The 14,165-nt window shown below is 51.0% G+C and overlaps 1 protein-coding gene across 3 annotated transcripts in view; it reads right to left on the bottom strand.

Moving 5' to 3' along the window:
* Positions 1-12,889, bottom strand: part of LOC147093710 (uncharacterized) — a 28,086-nt gene extending 15,197 nt beyond the window's left edge. The window contains exons 1-3 of one of the 3 annotated variants that reach the window (XR_015074721.1): positions 12,809-12,889; positions 12,658-12,704; positions 12,470-12,556 (exon numbers count right to left, since the gene is read on the bottom strand). The gene's annotated coding sequence lies outside the window, so the exon portion shown is untranslated. Of the gene's footprint in view, positions 1-12,469; positions 12,557-12,657 lie in introns of those variants that run through there. The other 2 variants (XR_015074720.1, XM_085974353.1) reach the window with 2 other exon arrangements.
* Between the last annotated feature and the right edge of the window lie 1,276 nt (positions 12,890-14,165).

Raw genomic sequence — 14,165 nt, 5'->3', positions numbered from 1 at the left:
TCCGACCCAAGGGGCCTCGTACAACAAGATTGCTAATTAATCCTTTCTCGTTACATAATACCCAGTCTAAGATGGCCTGATCTCTGGTTGGTTCCTCGACATATTGGTCCAGGAAACCATCCCGTAAACACTCCAAGAATTCCTCCTCCACAGTATTGTTGCCAATTTGGTTAGCTCAATCTATATGTAGATTAAAGTCACCCATGATGACTGCTGTGTCCTTATTGCACGCTTCTTTAATTTCCCTTTTAATGCCATCCCTAACCTCCGCCTTACTGTTTGGGGGTCTATATACCACTCCCACTAATGTTTTTTTCCCCTTAGTATTTCTCAATTCTACCCATACAGATTCCACATCATCAGAGCTAATATCCTTCATTACAATTGTGTTAATCCCTTCTTTAACCAGTAATGCTACCCCACCTCGCTTTCCTTTTTGCCTATCTTTCCTGAATATCGAATACCCCAGTCTTGGCCATCCTTGAGCCACGTTTCCGTTATCCCAACCAAATCATATTAGTTTACCTCTATTTGTGCAGCCAATTCATCCACCTTATTACAAATGCTCCTCGCATTAAGACACTCTGGGCCAGATTTTCAGTATCGGCAGTTTTGGGGCGCTAACCTTAGCGCCCGCCCAAAGTTAGCGCCCGCCCCAAAGTAGCGCCCCGTTGCCGGAAATTCAGTGGATTCGCCCTAAGAGGTTGGTGGAGCGCTAAAAGAGGCGTTCCACAACTATCTTTAGGCGCTAAGCCGGCGGTCCAGAGGGATAGCGCCCAGGCGGGGCGCAGCGCGGGTGCGGTCATTTTTGGACTGGCAGCAGACCCCGTGGCGCCGACCAGCTCTTAAGGGGGAAGGGGCGAATTGTTCTGCTGCCACACCCTGCACACTGCAGCCTTGCAAAGAGGCCTCAACACTGCTGCTCAGCCCCAGGGAGTCATGGCAATGCCAGATTAGGCCCGTGAGCGTGCCCTGCGCTTCTCAGAGGGTGATCTGGACATAATGGTCACAGCTCTGCAGCTGAGGTGCAAGATCTTGTTCCCAGAGAATGGGAGGAATCCAACCCACCACGACTACACCAAAGCCTGGAAGCAGATCGCCCAGAGGGTGATGTTCACCGGCGATGCCCCCAGGACCCACAATGTCGTAAAAAATGCAACGACCTGACCAGGATTGTCAGGGTGAGTACCCTTTCCAGTCTCCTCCTCATTCTTGCATGTACACCTCACATGATGGACAAAGGGAGCTGAAAGTCGTAATGGCCAGCCCTCAGCCAGCAGCATTGGGACAGTCATGAGCATCAATTGGCCATTCGGCACTCTACACTCTGGCCAAGCTATTCCACCATGGGAGGCAGTGCACACTACATCAGGGCTTCACTCTGTCCAAGCAATTCCACCATGGGAGGCTGTGCACACTACATCAGGGCTACACTCTGTCCAAGCTATTCCACCATGGGAGACAGTGCACACTACATCAGGGCTACACTCTGTCCAAGCTATTCCACCATGGGAGGCAGTGCACACTACATCAGGGCTTCACTCTGGCCAAGCTATTCCACCATGGGAGGCAGTGCACACTACATCAGGGCTTCACTCTGTCCAAGCTATTCCACCATGGGAGGCTGAGCACACTACATCAGGGCTACACTCTGTCCAAGCTATTCCACCATGGGAGGCAGTGCACACTACATCAGGGCTACACTCTGTCCAAGCTATTCCACCATGGGAGGCAGTGCACACTACATCAGGGCTTCACTCTGGCCAAGCTATTCCACCATGGGAGGCTGTGCACACTACATCAGGGCTACACTCTGTCCAAGCTATTCCACCATGGGAGGCAGTGCACACTACATCAGGGCTTCACTCTGGCCAAGCTATTCCACCATGGGAGGCAGTGCACACTACATCAGGGCTACACTGCGCACTTACAGCCCGTCCTTTCTCTTGCAGGCTAAAGTAGCCTATAATCGGCAGGCCCGTGCCAGGGGTGGCCGCGCCAAGCTGCAGAAGCTCAGTCGGCTGGAGGAGCAAGTGTGTGTGCTCATGGGAGCCCGTGTGATCGTCCCCACAGCGTGCGAAGTAGCCGACCCTCCACTGCCCGGCAATGGTAAGGACCTCACCTTTTGGCCCTCTCACGTCGCACTGGCCCATCCGAACTACCTCCTTTGCCACTGTCCCACCAATGCGCTGAATGCCACCAGTCCTAACTCCCTCGCTGATGCCGTCTCCTCACTCTGAAGCAAATCTTGTGCATTCCTGCTTTCAGCTGGTGACGACCAGGACCCTGAAGCTGCCAGTGACACCACCTCCGAGCAGGAGGAGGAGGAGGAGGAGGAGGAGCAAGCCGGACCATCGGAGGAACACTCACGTCCTGCAGGAGAGGAGGAAATGCTTGGCACCTCCTCACTGGACGAGTGCCTGGAGGAACTGTCGCAGGGGAATGCAGCTTCTGGGACCAGTGGCGTCAAGCCACCCAGGAGCTGTGCACGTGGCCCGCGGCCATCGCCCCAAAGGGGGGAAGGATCGGAGGGGAGTGCTGCTAATCGGCACACTCGCCGCCACCAACGTGGCAAGGGCTCCCCAGCGGGAGAGTCGCGACTCCAGTCCGGACACCTTCACCTCGGAGGAGGTGCGGAAGCTGGATAAGATGGCCGAGGATTTGGACCGGCGCCACACAGAGCTCATGAGTGTGGTGGGTCGCATGCCTGAGGCCATCGAGTCGCTGGCGACCAGTGTGCGCGAGATCGGGGCAGCAACTGCCGCGAGTGGCGGCATGCTGACTGATGCCATCAAGACCCTGGCGGATGTGATGCGGGCGCACACCAGGACAACAGGGGCACTCATTGCTGTCACACGTGCTGTCTCAGGCAGGCATCGCCAGGGCAGCCACCGCGCTGGACCATCCCAGCGAGCCGCCCCTCGGCTGATTGTTGCGGATCCTGCAGTGCGGGCCCGGCCGAGTGCCAGCGCGCCACAGCACCAGCCAGCGCATCCCATACGCCAGCTGGCCCACATTGCACCATCCGTTGCCGCCATTCCCCCACTGGGGCGTCAAGGGCAAGCGGCTGCAGCTGATGGTGGCCAGGCTCAGGTGGGCCACTCAGCAGACGGCCCCTCGAGGCCCAAACGCCATGTAGGCTGCCCTCCAGCGGCATCTGGCGGAAGGGCATCTTAGCCTCAGGCGCCTTCCCCCAGCCTCGCAGCAGCCACTGGGCAGAGCTTGCGAAGGAGCAGCAGGCCGGGCAGGGGAGGCAAAAGGCTGGGCAAGGTCTTGCCCTCGCGGGCCACTCAGTAGAGGGTGTGGCCAGCTTTCCTTTTATATGGCGGTGGCCATCTTTATTTTGCCCATGGTTGTTTTGTTGGAGGGCTTATTTTTTGCGTTAGGCCGACGTTGCGGCCCGGTTTGAAGAAATGTGGAGTGACTCCTCCCCAGTTTGTGGGAGTGAGTCGTTTGTTGGGCTTTTTGTGGGGCCCGTTTATTGTTTTTGGGGATTTATGTGGGAAGGGGTTTTCATTTTTGTGTAATAAATAATTATCTTTATTCATGCAGTCTCCATGGCTGTTCTTCTTAGTGTTTGTTGGCTTCGCCGGCTGAGGGCTTGCGGAGCAGCTGCATTCATCTTCCCTCATGGCCCCAAGGCATTCCTTGACAGGGGGCTTAGAAGTACCGTGTAATAAGGTTGCGTCGCGCGGTCCTTGGCCCTGGTCGCTCCCTCCTGGGAACGTACTCCTGCTCCTCCTCCTCCTCCTCATGCTCCTCCTGCTCCTCCTCCTGAGGTGCTGCTCCAACGTCAGGTGGCAGTGCCTGAGTCCTGCGGATAGCCAGGTTGTGTAGCATGCAGCAAACCACCACAAATTGGGAGACCCGGTCCGGCGAATACTGGAGAGCTCCTCCGGAGCGATCAAGGCAGCGGAACCGCTGCTTGAGGACCCCAATAGTTGCTCGATGATGTTGCGGGTGGTTTGATGGCTCTCGTTGTAGGCCTCTTCAGCAGCGGTCCTGGGCGCGCGGAGCGGGGTCATGAGCCAGGTGCACAAAGGATAGCCTTTGTCCCCGAGTAGCCATCCTCTTGGGGGAGGCTGTGGCTGGAACATGTCATGCACAGTACTCTGCCGCAGGATAAAGGCATCGTGGCTGCTGCCTGGGAAGCTGGCATTGACAGCCATGATGCGCTGCTTGTGGTCACACACCAGCTGCACATTCAGAGAATGGTAGCCCTTCCTGTTGCGATACTACTCACCATGCTCCAGAGGGGCCCGCAAAGCCACATGCATACAGTCAATGGCGCCTTGCACCAAGGGGAAGTCCCCGAGTCTGGAAAATCCCCATGCGCGCTGATGCTGGCTCTCCAGGGCCATGGGGAAGGAGATGAATTGGCTTCTCCTTCTGAACAGTGCTTCGGTCACTTGGCGGATGCAGCGACGCGCACCGTACTGGGAGATGTTTGCTATGTCCCCAGCAGCGTATTGGAAGGAGCCGGTGGCATAGAAGTACAATGCCACTGTCACCTTCACTTCCACCGACAGAGACGTCCTGCACCTGAGCTTTGGCTGCAGATCTCCGCGAAGCAGGTGGCAGATCTCTGCAATCACCTCCTTTTGGAATCGGAGCCTTTTAACACATCGCGCGGCACTCATGTTTAGGTAGGAGCGCTGCTGGCGGTATAGCCTGACTGGGTAAGGCCTACGTGGCCGATGCCTGTAGCCCCCTCTGCCTCTAGCCAGGGCTGCCCTTCTCACAATGCGTCTGCGAGCCCTACGGACATGGAGCTGCAGCTCCGCGTTTGCACCCCATGCAACCCCCATCAAATCCTGGCAAACACTCAAATTTCCAAAAGGCCACTTGCAGCGCTCTGGCCCGAGTCCAAAAATACCTGAGCTCTTGCTGCTTGAAACCAGTTAGCTATCCTCCTTGTTGTGTCTCCAGAAATGCGTTGCACAAGAGTGTTTGCTGAAAAATGGCTGGCCTTTATACTGGAGAGCACGTCCCCTTTAATTTGCACACCCCGGGGCCCGCGCTGGTTGTGTTGCGTTCCTTTTTTCAAATGCTCCGGCCGCCAGCTGCACAATGGGATGGTCCGACTAAAGTTTGGAATTGGGGCGGCCAAAGGGCATTGCACGAGGATGTGACGTCATTTTCTGCGCGCGCATCCGGGCGGGCGCTAAACTTTGCGCCGGCGCTAACGGGCAACGTAATTTGGGGCGGGGCGCAAACTGCGCTGCGCACGGGCACTACACGCATAGCGCCCGAAAATCACTTCTCTTAAGGCGCTAACTGCTGGCACAAGCAACTGAAAATCTAGCCCATAGCCTTCAGGCTTGTTTTTTTAACGCTCTTAGGCCTATTAGAATTATTATTTACTGTGGCCATGTTTGATTTAAACCGTTGATTTCTCTGGCTGCCACTTTTGTTTTTCTCCTTCCAATCTTTTGCTTTTATCCTTGTTTCCCTTTCCTCTGTCTCCCTGCTCAGGTTCCCAACCCCCTTCCATTCTAGTTTAAACCCTCCCCCACAGCACTAACAAACATACCCCCTAGGACATCGGTTCCAGCCCTGCCCAGGTGCAGACCGTCCGGTTTGAACTGGTCCCACCTCCCGCAGAACCGGTTCCAATGCCCCAGGAACTTGAATCCCTCCCCCTGGCACCATTCCTCAAGCCACATATTCATCTGAAGTATCCTTCTATTTCTACTCTGAATTGCACGTAGCAATGGTAGCAATCCTGAGATTACTACCTTTGAGGTCCTGTTTTTTAATTTACCTCCTAACTCCCTATATGCCGCTTTTAGGACCTCATCCCGCTTTTTACCTACATCGTTGGTGCCTATATGCACCACGACAACTGGCTGTTCACCCTCCCCTTCCAAGATGTTCTGCAGCCGCTCGGAGACATCCTTGACCCTTGCACAAGTGAGAACCAGGCTGAATACAGAAAGTTCAGAGGGGAAGTGAAAAAAGAAATAAGAACAAAGAGAGTATGAGAATAGACTGGCAGCTTACATAAAAAGAAATCTGAAAGTCTTCTATAAGCATGTAAATAGTAAACGGGTAGTAAGAGGAGGGGTGGGGCCGATTAGGGACCGAAAAGGAGACCTACGCATGGAGGCAGAGGGTAAGGCTGAGGTACTAAATCAGTACTTTGCATCTGACTTCACCAAGGAAGAAGATGCTGCCATGGACATAGTGAAGGAGGAGGTAGAGGAGATACTGGATGGGCTAAATTTTGATAAAGAGGAGGTACTAGAAACGCTGGTTGTACTTAAAGTAGATAAGTGACCATGACTGGATGGGATGCATCCTAGGATGCTGAGGGAAGTAAAAGGTGGAAATTGCAGAGGTAGCGACCATAATCTTCCAATCCTCCTTGGTTACGGGGGTGGTGCCAGAGGACTGGAGAATTGCAAATGTTACACCCTTGTTCAAGAAAGGGTGTAAGGATAAACCCAGCAACTACAGGCCAGTCAGTTTAACCTTGGTAGTGGGGAAGCGTTTAGAAACGATAATCCGGGACAAAATTAACAGTCACTTGGATAAGTGTGAATTAATTAAGGGAAGCCAGCATGGATTTGTTAAAGGCAAATCGTGTTTAACCAACTTGATGGAGTATTTTAATGATGTAACGGAGAGGGTTGATGAGGACAATGCGGTTGATGTAAGTCTGATATCGGTAGTGGGGAAAATGCTAGAGTCCATTATAAAAGATGTAATAGCAGAGCACTTGGAAAACAGTGACAGGATCGGACAAAGTCAACATGGATTTACAAAAGGTAAATCGTGCTTGACAAATCTACTGGAATTTTTTGAGGATGTAACTGGTAGAATAGATAAGGGAGAACCAGTGGATGTGGTGTATTTGGACTTTCAGAAGGCTTTCGATAAGATCCCGCATAAGAGATTAGCGTGCAAAGTTAAAGCACACGGGATTGGGGGCAAGGTACTGTCTTGGATAGAGAACTGGTTGGCAGACAGGAAGCAAAGAGTTGGAATGAATGGGTCTTTTTCAGAGTGGCAGGCAGTGACTAGTGGGGTACCACAGCGATCGGTCCTTGGACCCCAGCTATTCACAATATATATTAATGATCTAGACGAGGGAACTAGATGTAATATCTCCAAGTTTGAAGACGACACAAAGCTGAGTGGGCGTGTGTGCTGTGAGGAGGATGCCAAGAAACTCCAGTATGACTTGGAAAGGTTGGGTGATTATACTGCATTTGCCATGCAGCTGCCCAATGTGGATAAATGTGAGGTTATCCACTTTGGTGGCAAAAACAGGAAGACAGATTAATATCTGAATGGCAATAGATTGGGAAAAGGGCAAGTTCAACAAGACCTGGGTGTCCTTGTGCACCAGTCACTGAAGGTGCGCATGCAGGTGCAGCAGGCGGTTAAGAAGGCAAATGGTATTTTGGCCTTCATAGCAAGAGGGTTCGAGTACAGGAGCAAGGAAGTCTTGCTGCAGTTGTACAGGGCCTTGGTGAGAACACACCTTGAGTATTGTGTGCAGTTTTGGTCGCCTTATCTGAACAAGGATGTTCTTCCCATGGAGGGAGTGCAGCTAAGATTCACCAGACTGAAACCTGGGATGGCAGGAATGACATATGAGGAGAGATTGGGTCGATTGGGCTTATACTCGCTGGAGTTTAGAAGAATGAGAGGGGATCTCATTGAAACTTATAAAATTATAACAGGACTAGACAGACTAGATGCAGGAAGGATGTTCCCGATGGTCGGGGAGTCCAGAACCAGGGGTCACAGTTTAAGGATAAGGCGTAAGCCATTTAGGTCTGAGATGAGGAGGAATTTCTTCACCCAGAGAGTGGTGAACCTGTGGAATTCTCTACTGCAGAAGGCAGTTGAGGCCAATTCATTAAATATATTCAAGAAGGAGTTAGATATATTTCTTAAGGCTAAAGGGATCAAGGGATACGGGGAGAAAGCAGGGACAGGGTACTGAGTTTGGATGATCAGCCATGATCTCATTGAGTGCCGGAGCAGGCTCAAGGGGCCCAATGGCCTACTCCTGCTCCTATCTTCTATGTTTCTATGATGTGGTGTACATGGACTTCCAAAAGGCATTTGATAAAGTGCCACAGCCATGGGCTTCAACTTTGCTGGCAAGCCCATTACTAAAAGGGACAGTGGCTGCATGGATATGAAATTGGCCTAGTGACAGGAAACAGAGAGCATAGATACATAGATACATAGAAGATAGGAGCAGGAGTAGGCCATTCGGCCCTTCGTGCCTGCTCCGCCATTCGATGAGATCATGGCTGATCCTTTAATTCAGTATCCCGTCCCCGCCTTCTCTCCGTAACCCTTAACCCCTTTTGCCCGTAGAAATATATCTAATTCCCTCTTAAATATATTTAATGAGCTGGCGTACACTGCCCTCTGTGGCAATGAGTTCCACAGGTTCACCACTCTCTGAGTGAAGAAATTCCCCCTCATCTCTGTCCTAAATGGTTTAGCCCTTATCCTTAAATTATGTCCTCTAGTTCTGTTCTCACCCGCCAAGGGAAACATTCCTTCTGCATCCAGTCTGTCTAGACCTGTCAGAATTTTATACACTTCTATGAGGTCCCCTCTCAATCTTCTAAACTCCAGTGTGTACATCCCTAAACTACATAGTCTCTCCTCATAGGTCATTCCCGCCATTCCTGGTATCAGCCTGGTGAATCGCCGCTGCACCCCCTCCATGGCAAGAACATCCTTCCTCAGATGAGGCGACCAAAACTGTACACAGTACTCGAGGTGTGGTCTCACCAGTGCCCTGTACAGCTGCAGCAAGGTATCCCTGTTCCTGTATTCTAACCCTTTTGCTATGAAGGCCAGCATACCGTTTGCCTTCTTGACCGCCTGTTGCACCTGCATGCTCGCCTTCAGTGACTGGTGTACAAGAACACCCAGGTCTCTCTGTACTTCCCCCTCTCCCAATCTATTGCCATTTAAATAATAATTTGCCCTCCCGTTCCTGCACCCAAGGTGGATAACTTCGCACTTGTCCACATTATAGTGCATCTGCCATTTATCCGCCCAATCGCCCAGTCTGTCCAAATCGCTCTGGAGCTTCCTGGTCTCTTCCTCTGAGCCCACCCCCCCTCCTAGTTTAGTGTCGTCTGCAAATTTGGAAATGCTGCATCCGACTCCCTGATCCAGGTCATTAATGTAAATTGTGAACAGCTGGGGGCCCAGGACAGATCCCTGTGGTACCCCACTTGTTACTGCCTGCCAGTAGTGGTGAACGGTTGTTTTTCGGACTGGAGGAAGGTACACAGTGGCGTTCCCCAGGTGTTGGTTCTAGGACCACTGCTTTTCTTGATATGTTCTGGATGAGCAAATATTTTCTCCAATTAAATATTGGGAAGACCGAAGCCATTGTTTTCAGTCCCCACCACAAACTCCATTCTCTAGCCACTGACTCCATCCCTCTCCCTAACATCTGTCTGCGGCTGAACCACACTGTTCGCAACCTTGGTGTCATATTTGACCCTGAAATGAGCTTCTGACCACATATCTGCAGCATAACAAAGACCGCCTACTTCCACCTCGGTAACATTGCTCCGTAACATCGCCTCAGCTCATCCGCTGCTGAAACCCACATCCAGGCCTTTGTTACCTCTAGACTTGACTATTCCAACGCACTCCTGGCTGGCCTCCCACGTAAACTTGAGGTCATCCAAAACTCTGCTGCCCGTGTCCTAACTCGCACCAAGTCCCGTTCACCCATCACCCCTGCTCGCTGATCTACATTGGCTCCTGGTTAAGCAATGCCTCGATTTCAAAATTCTCATCCTTGTTTTCAAATCCCCTCCTTGGCCTCGCCCCTTCCTACCTCTGTAATCTCCTTCAGCCCCACAATCCCCCGAGATATCAGCGGTCCTCTAATTCTGCCCTCTTGAGCAACCATGATTATAATCACTCAACCATTGGTGGCCGTGCCATCTGTTGCCGGGGCCCTAAGCTCTGGAATTCCCTCCCTAAACCTCTCCACCTCGCTACCTCTCTTTCCTCCTTGAAGACGCTCCTTAAAACCTACCTCTTTGACCAAGCTTTAGGTCACCTGTCCTAATTTCTCCTTATGTGGCTCGGTGTCAAATTTTTTGTCTTAAAATCCTCCTGTGCAGCGCCTTGCGACGTTTTACTACGTTAAAGGCGCTATAGAAATACAAGTTGTTGTTGATATATATCAATGACTTGGACGTGGGTGTTCAGGGCAGTATTTCAAAATTTGCAGATGACACAAAACTTGGAAGTATAGTGAACAGTGAGGATGATAGAGATAGACTTCAAGAGGACATAGACAGGCTAATAGAGAGGGTTTGAGTACAGGAACAAGGATGTCTTGCTGCAGTTGTACAGGGCCTTGGTGAGACCACACCTTGAGTATTGTCTGCGGTTTTGGTCGCCTTACCTGAGGAAGGACGTTTTTGCCATGGAAGGAGTGCAGCGAAGATTCACCAGGCTGATACCTGGGATGGCAGGAATGACGTATGAGGAAAGATTGGGTCGATTGGGCTTATACTCGCTGAAGTTTAGAAGAATGAGAGGGGATCTCATTGAAACTTATAAAATTCTAACAGGACTAGACAGACTAGATGCAGGAAGGATGTTCCCGATCGTCGGAGCGTCCAGAACCAGGGGTCACAGTCTAAAGATAAGGGGTAAGCCATTTAGGACAGAAATGGAGGAGGAATTTCTTCACCCAGAGAATGTATTCAATCTTTCCTTGCAGCTGAAATTCTCTAGTCCTGGCAACATCCTTGTAAATCTCCCGTCTCGAGCAGTCACATCTTTCCTGCAATGGGGACGACCAGAACTGCACACGGTGGCCTAACTGGTGTTTTTGTACAGTTCAAGCAGAAACTCCCTGCTCTTACATGATGCAGAAAGAGAGAGGCACTGCCCCTTTAAATACCTGGGGACACATGGAAACATAGAAGATAGGAGCAGGAGTAGGCCATTCGGCCCCTCGAGCCTGCTCCGCCATTCAACGAGATCATGGCTGATCATCCAAATTCAGTACCCTGTCCCTGCCTTCTCTCCATATCCCTTGATCCCTTTAGCCTTAAGAAATACATCCAACTCCTTCTTGAGTATATTTAATGAATTGGCCTCTACTGCCTTCTGTGGTAGAGAATTCCACAGGTTCACCACTCTCTGGGTGAAGAAATTCCTCCTCATCTCTGTCCTAAATGGCTTACCACTTATCCTTAGACTATGACCCCTGGTTCTGGACTCACCGACCATCGGGAACATCCTGTCTGCATCTAGTCGGTGTAATCCTCTCCTCATACGTCATTCCTGCCATCCCAGGTATCAGCCTGGTGAATATTCGCTGCACTCCTTCCATGGCAATAACATCCTTCCTCAGATAAGGTGACCAAAACTGCACACAATACTCAAGATGTGGTCTCACCAAGGCCCTGTACAACTGCAGCAAGACATCCTTGTTCCTGTACACAAACCCTCTCGTTACGAAGGCCAACATACCATTTGCCTTCTTAACCGCCTGCTGCACCTGCATGCTTACCTTCAGCGACTGGTGCACAAGGACGCCCAGGTCTCGTTGCACTTCCCCTTCTCCCAATCTATTGCCATTCAGATAATAATCTGCCTTCCTGTTTTTGACACCAAAGTGGATAACCTCGCATTTATCCACGATATATTGCATCTGCCATGCTTCTGCCCAATCACACAACCTGTCCAAATCATACTGGAGTTTCTCGGCATCCTCCTCACAGCACCCACGCCCACCCAGCTTTGTGTCATCTGCAAACTTGGAGATATTACATCTAGTTCCCTCATCCAGATCATTAATATATATTGTGAAAAGCTGAGGTCCAAGGACCGATCACTGCGGTACCCGACTAGTCACTGCCTGCCACTCGGAAAAAGACCGGTTTATTCCAACTCTTTGCTTTATGTCTGCCAACCAGTTCTCTATCCAAGTCAATACCTTGCCCCCAATCCCATGTGCCTTAACTTTACACGCTAATCTCTTATGCATGACCTTATCGATAGCCTTTTGAAAGTCCAAATACACCACATCCACTGGTTCTCCCTTATCTATTTTACCAGTTACATCCTCAAAAAATTCCAGTAGATTAGTCAAGCACGATTTACCTTTTGTAAATCCATGTTGACTTTGTCCGATCCGGTCATTTTTTTCCAAGTGCTCTGCTATTACATCTTTTGGACATCCTCGTAAATCTCCTGTCTTGAGCATTCACATCTTTCCTGCAATGGGGCGAGCAGAACTGCACACAGCCGACTAGCCGTTGGCCTAACTGGTGTGTTTGTACAGTTCAAGCAGAACCTCCCTGCTCTTACATGATACAGAGAGAGGCACTGCCCCTTTAATACCTGGGGGGCACCCATTCCCCTTTAAATGGCCAAGCAATTGCTATTGTTGAAAAGGGGCCGCAGTCCCCTTTGACTCACCCCCCCACCCACCACAAATACTCACAAGAGAGAGAGAGGAGGAAGATGCTGGTCTTTGTCTCTATAAAAGTGGCTGCCCACCAAAATTTTCACAGCACCAGGGCTCTTTGTTCTGGATAAAAGGGAAAAAGAGAAAAGGTTCACTTATTTTTAAATGAATGCAGTTGATGAATAGCCTTGCAATAAAGGTAATGCAAAGGAATAAACACTCACAAGCTGGGTTTTTATCCACCTCCTCCTCCCCTTCCCTTTAACAGCTCCTGCAGACAATGAAAACAGGAAATAACAACAGAAAATGCTGGAAAAATTCAGCAGGCCAGGCAACATCCGTGGAGAGAAATTAGAGTGACGTTTCGGGACTAACCCTTTTTCAAACTGGAAAGGAAATAAAATAAATAGGAAATGAAAGCAGGAACGCGGCCTGCAGCCCATCGAGGTCCCGCCCCACTCCCTCCCGCGCCACCATTGCTTGGAGGACCGTCAGCCCGTCTGGGCCTCCCAGCGTTTTCCGCGCTCCTGATTGGCGGGCGCCTCGCGTCAATCAACCCCCCACCGCTTACGAGCTGACGCATGCACACAACGCCCAGTGGTCGGTTGGATCGGCGCGCGCAGCCCACCGAGGTCCCGCTCCCCTCTCGCGCCGCCATTGCTTGGAGGACCGTCAGCCCGCCCGGTTCTCCCAGCGTTTTGCGCGCTCCTGATTGGTGAGTGCCTCGCGTCAATCAAACCCCCACCCCTCCGCTTACGCGCTGACGCCAGCACGCAACGCCCAGGGGTCGGTTGGATCGGCGCACGCCACCGAAAGGTAAAAAAAAGATACCCCACACAAATGAGGATAAACAAGAATAATAATGATCGCACTTTAAGGGGGAGGAGGTTGGGGGAATTAATGAGTTTTCAATTTGTTTCGGAAAAAAAAAATTTGAAAAGCATCCGAACGGTGCGAGGCGGGCTGCGCATGCGCTCCAGCCAGCCTTTGACTCCCCCACGTGGGCCGCGCCCGGACACGCCCACTTCCCTTCACCTGCACCAATCACAGCGCGGGCAGGCGCTTCTAGCAATCGTCATCTGTCAATCACCCTCCCCTCCCCCTCGTGGTGTCGATTGACAGCGGTGTCAGCCAATGACGTGGAGGAAGGGGCGGGACCAGTGCCAGGACTGACAGCAAGCCTGAACTAACTCAATTAAATACCTGCATGCAACCAAAAAAAACCTTTTATTTCAGTCAGCCAAAAAACAGCAAAGCAAGTAAGGTTTCCTGAGTCAGCAAAGCCTATTTTAAAGAATTATAGAGCGATATCGCAGGGATCGGTCCTTGGGCCCCAGCTATTCACAATATATATTAATGATCTAGACGAGAGAACTAGATGTAATATCTCCAAGTTTGCAGATGACACAAAGCAGGGTGGGCGTGTGTGCTGTGAGGAGAATGCCGAGAAACTCCAGTATGATTTGGATAGGTTGGAGGATTGGGCAGATGCAGTATAATGTGGTAAATGCGAGGTTATCCACTTTGGTGGCAAAAACAGGAAGTCGGATTATTATCTGAACGGCAATAGATTGGGAGAAGGGGAAGTGCAACGAGACCTGGGTGTTCTTGTGCACCAGTCGCTGAAGGAAAGCATGCAGGTGCAGCAGGCGGTTAAAAAGGCAAATGGTATGTTGGCCTTTGTAGCGAGAGGGTTTGAGTACAGGAACAAGGATGTCTTGCTGCAGTTGGA

The sequence above is a fragment of the Somniosus microcephalus genome, unplaced genomic scaffold, assembly GCF_052327205.1.
Source record: "Somniosus microcephalus isolate GS21.2 unplaced genomic scaffold, FLI_Smic_1.0 unresolved_chr1, whole genome shotgun sequence".
In the NCBI taxonomy this organism is placed as follows: Eukaryota; Metazoa; Chordata; class Chondrichthyes; order Squaliformes; family Somniosidae; genus Somniosus; species Somniosus microcephalus.
The sequence above is the reverse complement of the archived record's forward strand: the minus strand, read 5'-3'. Positions and strand labels throughout refer to the sequence as shown.